This window comes from Coenobita brevimanus, chromosome 12, assembly GCF_032717465.1.
Source record: "Coenobita brevimanus isolate Jiangsu-jjx chromosome 12, ASM3271746v2, whole genome shotgun sequence".
NCBI lineage: Eukaryota > Metazoa > Arthropoda > Malacostraca > Decapoda > Coenobitidae > Coenobita > Coenobita brevimanus.
Window position 1 is genome coordinate 17,520,651 of NC_136965.1, and position 8,739 is coordinate 17,529,389.

Here is an 8,739-nt window from a genome sequence, read left to right on the forward strand (position 1 = left end):
GAGGAAATCTGTAGTATAGACATAGAGGAACACAAAAGGTTAGGGAAATACGAGAAAAGCAAGACAAGACCTCTAAAGGTGACTTTCCAGAGTGTAAACACTGTGGAAGAGATACTAAAAAATGCAAAGAATCTTATGGAAAAAGAGTTCAAAAATGTATGGATAAAAAGATGCCTAACACAAGAGGAACTGGAATTACTGAAAGAGAAAAGGGAGGAAGCAAAAACAAAAAATGAGGGAAGATCAGAAGAGGACAAGAAGAAATTTTTTACAAAGTAATAGGATTGCAGGTACGAAAGTGGTACACAAACAGGATGGAAGAAAAAGGAGGAAGTTAGTAGAACCATGTCATGACAAGTATATAAACAAGATGATAAAGTTGATGTACTCAAATGTGGATGGAATGGTATCTAAATTACTAGAGATGAATGATTATGTCAGAGAAAATGAACCACAAATAATTTGCCTAACTGAGACAAAATTAACACCAAGGATATCCAATGACATACTAAACTTAGAGGAATACAATATATGGAGAAGAGACAGAAATTTAAAAAAAGGAGGAGGAATTATAATATTAACTAAGAGAAAAATCTAAAAGTCAAGGAAATAAACCTAGATATACCATCACAAGTAGAACTGATTGCAGTAGAGATCGACACATCTGAAGGTAAAGTAATTGTAGCCAATTTGTACATGCCACCCAGATCAAACACATGGGAAAGAGACGAATATGAGGACCTGGCAGAGAGTACAATTCAGAGTATAAGATCCTTGCTACATAAAATGGAAGAGAAATCGGAAAGAATTATACTAACTGGGGACTTCAATACAAATATAAATTGGAATACTCTAGATATAAATAGCCAAGAAAGCTGTTGGGACCAAAAGCTCCTGGATCTCGTACAAGAGTTTTTCTTAACACAACATGTGAGGGAAACCACTAGAAAAAGAGGACTTGATGTACCTTCAGTGCTAGATCTAATATTTACTAGGCAAGAAAATGACATTGACAGTTTAATATATCACCCTCCACTCGGCAAAAGCGATCATGCAGTACTAAATTATAACTTCAGGATAGCATATGACATAGTAAACAGCAATGACAGTTACAAAAAGAGACTAAACTATAAAAAGGGAAATTATCAAGACCTAAAGAAGTATTTCTTAGAAGTTGATTGGGAAAATGAGCTTAGAGGACGAGATTTAAATGCTGTATATAAAAAATTTTGTGAATTTTATGAAATAGGAGTCCAGAAGTACATCCCACAGCACAAAGAAGCAGATAAGAAAATACAGAAATGGTTCAATACAGAATGTAAAAAATCAAAAGAAAGAAGAGATTTGTTGTGTAATATATACAGAAGAAACAATAGTGAAAGGGCGTATAATAATTACAAACAGGCAAGAAACGACTATAGAAGAATAAGGAGGGAAGCCCAAAAACAGTTTGAGGAGGATATAATAAATAAAAGTAGTGATCAACCAAAGCTGTTTTACAGCTATATCAGAAGCAAAACCAAAGTAAAAGATATAATACAATCCATCACGGACGAGGGAATCACTTATACACAAGAGAAAGATATTTGTGAAGCACTAAATAAGAATTTCCAATTAGTTTTTACAGAAGAAAAAAATTTTGAGAGGGAATATGTGGAACACGCATGTCCACACATACTTCCAGATATACAAATAGCAGAAAAAGTAATACAGGAGGAGTTAAGTAGATTAGACAGGGGAATAGCAAGTGGTCCTGATGAAATTTCATGTTGGGTGTTACGAGAATGTGCAAAGGAGTTAAGTAAACCATTATTTTTAATTTTCAAGAAATCCTTGAGTCAAGGGAAACTACCTGATATTTGGAAAAAAGCAAATATAGTCCCCTTATTCAAGAAAGGAAATAGACAAAATCCTCTCAACTACCGACCAGTATCACTGACCAGTGTTGTAAGCAAGGTATTAGAAAAACTTATAAGAAAAGCTTGGGTAAATCATCTAGAAGAACACAGTATGATAACAAAAAGACAGTTTGGTTTCAGAAAAGGAAAATCATGTGTTACTAATCTGTTGAGCTACTATGACAGAGTAACAAACACAATACAGGAAAGGGAAGGATGGGTGGACAGTATCTATTTAGATTTCAAGAAAGCTTTTGACACAGTACCACACCAAAGACTTTTATGGAAGCTGTACCATCAAGGAGGAATTCGAGGCAAACTGTTTTGTTGGATGCAAGACTTTCTCATAAAAAGAGAAATTAGGACAGTACTAAGAGGAAACTACTCATCATGGAAAGAAGTGACTAGTGGAGTACCACAGGGTTCGGTGCTGGCACCAATCATGTTTCTAGTGTACATGAATGATATAAACAGTAACACTGGAAGTGAGAGCTATCTGAATATGTTTGTAGATGATGCAAAAATACAAAGGAGAATTACTAGCACAGACTCTTGTAGGGAGCTGCAAGAAGAATTAAATAAACTTCATGAATGGAGTAGTACATGGCAAATGGAATTCAATGTGGACAAGTGTCATGTAATCAAGTTTGGTAAAAGTGGAAAAAGACCTGATTGGGATTATAAGTTAGGAAATAAAACCCTATACACATCAGAAAGAGAGAAAGACCTAGGTGTGATTATCAATAACAGACTATCTCCGGCTGACCACATCAGCGAGAAGGTACGGAACATGTATACACTGCTTGCAAATATGAGAATAGCATTCACATACATAAATGAAGACATGCTAAGAAGGATAATAACATCATTCATTAGACCAACCCTGGAATATGCATCAATAGTCTGGAGTCCTCATCTCAAAAGCATATAGACAAGATTGAAAAAGTTCAAAGGGCCGCTACAAGATGGATACCAAGCTTAAGGGACCTAAGCTACGAAGAAAGACTAAATAAACTGAATCTACCAACACTACAGGAGAGAAGGAAAAGAGGTGACATGATAATGCTATATAAGTGCATATCAGGAAAGGAGAAAATAGACATAAATGATTACTTAACATATGGAGAAGCATCAGCAAGAGGACACTGCAAAAAACTGCATAAGAAGAGGTGATAAAGACGTAAGGAAATTCAGTTTCCCAAACAGAGCAATTGATCAATGGAATGCACTACCGAATGAAATAGTGTGTGCCAAAACAATTCACAAATTTAAGGATATGTACGATAAATATGGTCTAAGACACGGGACAATACGAGCTTGACTCATTCCTGTAAAGATACAATTAGGTAAGAACACTACTGAACCACCATCATCCAGTACCTTGCCCATACACCAACCCTATCTTCCACCTTCCTCTCGATAGGGGCGTAAAGAAATCAGTAATCATGATAGTACACATAAATCACAATATCTTTATGACAATAGTAAAGCTGGCTATAGCTGAGAATATTATTGGTACTGTATTTTGGTTATCATATAGATGTGGTACACCAAGTTAAAATATTACCTGATGGTACTTTCGCTTATGGAAAGGTATGTCTGTGAGGTGAGGCCAGGATTCCAGGGGTTTGAATGGTGAATGAATAAGTGTGTGCCCATTTCACTGGATGAACTGCTGTTTAAATATTCCATTATCATATTCTTTTCCTTTTCTTTTTTTGGGGGGAGGAAAAAGGAACCAAAGGCCGCGAGCCTGCAATTATTGTTCCTACCAAGAGAAAAACAAAATACAAGAGAGAGCCAAATTCAAGATCCGATCATTTCGAGATGCCTGGACACACAGCGTTTGAAAGACTGGAGATCAAAGGAAGCAGGAAATACAGACAGAGGGAGTCAGTTCCAGAGTTGACCTGTTGCATAAATGAAGGACTGGGAGTAACAGTTAACTCTTGCATTAGGGAGTTGGACAGAAAAGGGATGAGAATTTGCTGCTAGACGGGTGCTACGCGCCCGTTGCAGAGGTGGAGGAATGCATGCAGACAGTTCAGAGGAGCAGGGACCATTGAAATAGCGACAAAAAAGAGAGAAGGATGCAACAGTGCTGCGAAGAGACAGAGGTTCAAGGGAGCCAGTAAGAGGAGGAGAGTTAATGAGACGAAGAGCCTCTGACTCCACTCTATTAAGAAGAGCTGTATGTGAGGAGCCTCCCCACACATGAGAGTTGTACTCCACACAGGGGCGGATAAAACCCCTGTATAGAGTCAACAATTGTGCAGGGGTAAAGAAGGAACGGAGTCGGCTTAGCATACCTAATCTCTTGGAAGCAGATTTTACAAGAGATGTAATATGATCTTTTCAAGACAAGTCCCGAGTAAATGAAACCCCAAGCATGTTCAAGGATGATGCAGGATTAAGCTGAATATTATTAAACATTAGTGGGTATACCTGTGGATGATTTTGTCGGGTTGATAGGTGTAAAAACTGAGTCTTTGATGCATTAAAAACAACCAGATTATTTTTACCCCAGTCACAGATATGAGCCAAGGCAGACATTAGGTGTGCCATAACCTCATCCTTTGTTTGTTGAAGTAACTGCTGAGATGGACGTTGCGGGAACCGAATGGAAAGGTGAAGGGTGGAGTCATCTGCGGATAAGGTTAGATGTATAGCTTAGGTCATTGATGAACAAAAGAAAGAGAGTTGGTGATAGGACAGAGCCCTGAGGAACACCACTGTTATTAGATCTAGGAGAAGAACAATGGCCGTCTACAACAGCGGCTACAGAACAACCAGAAAGGAAGCTATAGATGAAGGCACAGACAGAAGGATGGAAACTGTAAGAGGGCAGTTTGGGAATTAAAGCTTTCTGCCAGACTCGATCGAAAGCCTTTGAGATGTCGGGTGCAATGACAAAGCTTTCGCCAAAGTCCCGAAAGTAGGATGACCAGGAATCTGAAAGGTAGGTGAGAAGATCGCCAGTGGAGTGTCCCTGACGGAACCCATACTGAGGATCAGAAAGAAGGTTGTGATAGGAAAGATGCTTTAAAATTTTTCTATTAAGAATTGACTCGAAAACTTTTGAGATACAGGATGTTAATGCAATTGGACGAAATGGTCACCCTTCTTTGGGACTGGCTGAATGAGAGCAAACTTCCAACAAGAAGGAATGGTTCAAGTTCACAGACAAAGGCAAAAGAGTTTGCCTAGGCAGGGTGTAAGCACAAAAGCACAGTTCTTGAGAACAATAGGAGGGACTCCATTAGGCTCATATGCCCTATTAGTACTGATGCCGTGATGGCAGAAAATACATCAGCTGAAGAAATTTTAATGTCAGCCATGAGGAAGTCAGCAGGGGGAAGTGATGGAGAAACAGCACCAGAATCGTTTAAGGTGGAATTAGAGGAGAAAGTCTGAGACAAGAGATCTGCTTTATCAGTAGAAGACATAGATACAGAGCCACCAGAGTAGAAAAGAGGAGGGAAGGATGATAAGGTAAAGTTGTTAGAAAGGTTTTTGGCAAGATGACAGAAGGAGCGGGAAGAATTTGACTTGGAGAGTTGAGAGCATTTAGTACGAAGGAAATTATTTTTGTCAGAGCAAAGAACAGACTTAGCATGATTCCGGGCAGAAACGTATAAAAGATGTGATTCAGGGGTGGGTTGGCTCCAGTACCTTTTATAGGCCCTCTCCTTGTTGTGGACAGCATTAGAACAAGTGTGATTAAACCAAGGCTTTCTTGCATTAGTCAAAGGATATGAGAAAGGAATGTATACTTCCATGCCCAAAAGAATAACCCCCTGTAATACGCAAGGCACACTCAGATGGCTCCAGGCCATGGAAGCAATAATCATTCCAGGGAAAATCAAAGAAGTACTGCCTGAGGGCCTCCCAATCCTCACCGCCAAAGTGCCACAGACGACGTTTCTTTGGAGAGTCCACAGGCCGTACTGGAGCAGTGGGACAGGTTAAGGTGATAAGGTTGTGATCGGAGGAGCCCAACGGAGAGAAAAGATTAACAATGTAAACAGAAGGTTTAGTTGTAAGGAAGAGGTCAAGTATGTTGGAGCTCTCTCCAAGGCGGTCAGGGATATGGGTAGGATGCTGTACAAGCTGCTCAAGGATAGAAAAGGTGTAGGCTTGTTCACAAGGTGGATCAGCGAAGGGAGAGGAAAGCCAAAGGTGGTGGTGAACATTGGAATCTCCTCGAAAGGAGATTTCAGAGAAAGGAGAAATGGATAGAATGTGTTCCATCGTAGAAGTAAGATAGTCAAAGAATTTTTGATAGTTAGTAGAATTAGGAGATAAGTAAACAGTGCAGATATATTTAGTCAAAGAATGACAGGAAACCCAAAGCCAGAGTGTAGAGAATTCAGAAGAATCGAGTTCAGGAACACGAGAGCAAGATAAATCGTTGCGTATATATACACAACAGCCACCTTTGGCTTTGAAATGAGTATAGAGAAAGTAGGAGGATACAGGAAAGGGTCTGCTGTCAGTTGCCTCAGACAGCTGAGTCTCAGTTAGAAAAAGAAGGTAAGGTTAAGAGAAGGAGAGGTGGTGCTCAAGAGAGCGAAAGTTAGAGGAAAGGCCGCGAATGTTGCAGAAATGAAGAAGAAGAGAGTCAGACAGTGGTTCCAGGCAGCTCGAGTCGTCACCAGGAGAGGGGCGGAGGGTGGGGGTATTTATGGTCCCCCCCCCCCAGGGACTCCGAGGCCACGTGTTGCGTTGCCAAGATTTTCTTTTTTTAATTTTGGAAAAGGAAGTATAGTGTGTTCTGTGCATGTAGTTTGGTGTTGATAGAGAAACTTGTATTGAAGAGCATGCTGGTCTACTCTCTGTGTTACTGAGACACTGAAAAAGTTCAGTAAAGGGGGATGGTCGGGAACTAGTCCCGAGGGCTGATGAAACGGGAGCTCCAGCTCTCCCTGTCATCAGCTTTCCATCCACCTTTGGAGTACTGCCCTGCTCGATGGTACTACAGTCTACTCCTGGTGCTACAGTCTGCTCCTGCCTACTGTCTGGACCCTGCCTCATCACACCTGCAAGTGGAAAAAAGGTATGATGATGATGATGATGATGATGAGGAGGAGGAGGAGAAAGAGGGGGACGAGGACGAGGAGAAGGAGAATCACCACAACGATGATGACGATGATAATGGTAACTTCCTACAAACCAGGATCGGGCTGCACAAACACACTTACGAACCATTTCCTGTCGTAAGTGGGATTTTGAACAGCAGGAAGGGCAAGGAGGCTGTCCAATGTTCCTCTGTCTCCTGTCCTAAAATTTATCTTAGTTACGAAGCGAAAATTACAATAGGTTATCATTACTTACTACAGGACGATCAGGGAAAGGAGTGAAAATAATACCTTCCCTTGTCTAGTTCTTCCTGTATAAAAAATATCTTAGTTACGACAGGAATTCGATCGTAAGTATGTTTGAGAACCCCTGGTGAGGCTCCGATAACTCACTCGAAGCTGAGAGAGAGAGAGAGAGAGAGAGAGAGAGAGACGCAGGATTCTTCAGAGGTACTTAAGGAAGCCTGTAGCCTCTTCTAGTAAGGAAGCTCCCTAACACCTTTTCCTCAGCGACTTATTCTTTCTTTCGTAAAAAAAACACTTGATGATTAAGAGAGCAAAATTGTCGTAGCTGTTATCACAAGACATAATGTGGAGGTGAAGGAGACTGAAAGACTGAACAGGAGAGAGTGTGTGAGTGAGGTGGAGGGAGGGAAGAAGAGGGGGAGGGGGAGACCAAGAATGAGATGGAAGAATGGGGTGGAGAGGTATTTGACAGAGGGAGGAGGGGGTGAGTTGGAGAGAAGGCAGCCAGACAGCAGAGCACAGCCTGACATGAAGGCCATTTGTCTGCCGCCATCCCTTACCTGATTAAGGCGTCTGGCGATAGATAGATAGACAGATACACAGAGATAGACAGACACAACCTCATACCCATAGTAATCTTTCGTTCCTCGTTCGAGCGTAGGGTCCCGTGGTTAGGCTTCCTAACCCAGTGACCAGTCGTTGATCCCTGAGTGGCATTATGAGAAGGTATTACCCGAGCAAACATTCAGGTAGAGCGCCTGAACCCGCTAGACCACAGGGCGTCTTTGTAACAAAAAATGGTTTAGTTAGCCATATAAATCTATCGTTTTCTATTAGTACAGCAACAAAGAAAACGGGCACAAGGGATAAATATTTCAATAAAAGAGAGAGAGAGTTTCTGATATTATTTAAAGGGGATATTTAAGTAGAATGGGCAGAATGAATGGCAAGAGAAAAAGTGTTAAGAAATCTCAGAGCTGTTTGAATTATAACCCAAAGACTCCCAATTTTCTCCTCTTCCGGGTCTCCAATCCTTGCCTCTCCTCCCTCTCCTTCCTCCTCTCTCTTTCTTCCTCCATTTCTCCTCCCTCCCCCGTCTACTCCCTTCTTCCTTGTCTACCTCTACCCTCTCTTCTCCTCCCTACCTTTCCTCCACCCTCCCTACCTCCTTCATTTCTCTCCCTTCCCCCTCCCTCGTACCCTCACTCTCTCATCTCCCCCCTGTTCTTCTTCATTGCCCCCCCTCCCCCTACCCCTCCCTCTTCCTCCCTCTCCTTCCTCCCTCCCTCTTCTTCATACTACTACGCATTCTAATACTCATACTGCTAATAATAATCCATCTATCTATAGCCAGACGCCATAATCCCGTAAGGGGTGGCCGTTTGTCTTTGAGTTAGTTGTTTTATGGGGAGGGGCACTAACCCTCCTCCAACCCACTTGTTGACACGTAAGAAACACATATGGGTTGGTTATATGGTTACCACCCAGCACTGTAAATGGTTTCCTGGCTTACAGGA